Below are 1,615 nucleotides of genomic sequence, written 5' to 3' on the forward strand. Positions count from 1 at the left end.
GTTTGATAATTTTAAGTTTTGATTTGAAAAGTAGTTCAAAACTCAGGTTTATTAAAATTACTTTCAGTGGCGCAACGGATAACCGTCTGACTACGAATCGGAAGATTCCAGGTTCGAATCCCGGCTGGCTTGAGTTAAAGCATAATTAATGCAACTTATTGATCTTAAAAAAAAAACAGTAATCGGCGTCAAAGTGTGTTTTATTTTCAAGAAGGCAGAAATAGATATTAAAAACTCCCCCTATTTGTGTAACGTAAATTGACGTCTGTTTTTCCTTTCTTTCAAATGTACATTACTTATAATCGAACATTTAAACATTCTTATCACAAATCATCCCAGTATCGTTTTCTTTTTAAGCTAATATTCAACACTCTTGTCATCCGAATACATTTTAAACTCAGACACTGGATAAGAAAATAGCTCTCAAAATTTACAATAACTGTGGATGTCAGTAAAGATGACTGGGGACTGGACATCAAAGTATGCCATTCATTGGGGGGGGGGGGGGAGGTCAATGATTGGGAATCGAATGAACTTTGACGTTGTAGGTGTCAATTTCTTGAATGCCACTAAGTAAGCTAATAGTTCCACATATTGCCGCTGATAATTCACATTAGATCCACGAGAGGGCAGATAGTTCCGAAGAAATTATAATATTGATAAATTCATGATTATTGTTATACTAGCTGATATAACAACAAGTTGTTTTAATAATATACATAATATTTTTGCTGATATCATTTGAGTTCTACTATTTTTTTCAGCCAATGTGTACCTAACCCAGTTCGTGATTATAAAACTGTTCGTTTTGTTTTCCTTGGTTCCAACATTTTAGACGTGATCTTTATCATTTCTTTATCTTATAATAGATGGAGCTCGGTCAAGGTGAACTTGAACTGCACGAGGAGTTACCTCAGGGCTCTGTATTGAAAGCCTTAACACGTTTTGATATACCTTAATGATGATGATCAGAGAATTGTTAACAAGTTCGTCCTGTTTGCTGATGTTTTTTGTTTTAGTTCGTTTTGATATAAATGTTGTTCTTTTAAAAAAGGGGCTGAAGTAAATTGGCGAATTTGACAAATAAATGGTAGAAGACATTTAATTATGCTAGGTGCACGTGAGTTTTAACTTAATCGATAAATCACTACATCAAAATCAACCCATTAGTGTTAGGGAAGGAAAGGATCTAGGTTCGTCTGTCCGGCCAGGTGCTCGACTCGCAATCTGCGGGTTCGAATCCCCAGTCCCACCAAACATGCTCGCCCTTTCAGCCGTGGGGGCGTTATAATGTGACGGTCAATCCCACTATTCTTTGGTAAAAGCGTAGCCCAAGAGTTGGCTGTGATGACTAGCTGCCTTCCCTCTAGTCTTACACTGCTAAATTAGGGACGGCTAGCGCAGATAGCCCTCGTGTAGCTTTGGGCGAAATTCAAAAACAAACAAACAAACTATTAAGAGTCCCAGGCAGTATGTTTTTTATGAGTAAGAAAGTAAATGGGATTTTTGATTGTATCTACAGAAACATTGAATACAAATGAAAAGGACGTTATTATTTCTTTGTACAGATCTCCTCTTAAGTCTAAAGTATTGTTGCGTCATCGAGTCACATGAC

This window comes from Limulus polyphemus, unplaced genomic scaffold (genome assembly GCF_000517525.1).
Source record: "Limulus polyphemus unplaced genomic scaffold, Limulus_polyphemus-2.1.2 Scaffold4311, whole genome shotgun sequence".
In the NCBI taxonomy this organism is placed as follows: domain Eukaryota; kingdom Metazoa; phylum Arthropoda; class Merostomata; order Xiphosura; family Limulidae; genus Limulus; species Limulus polyphemus.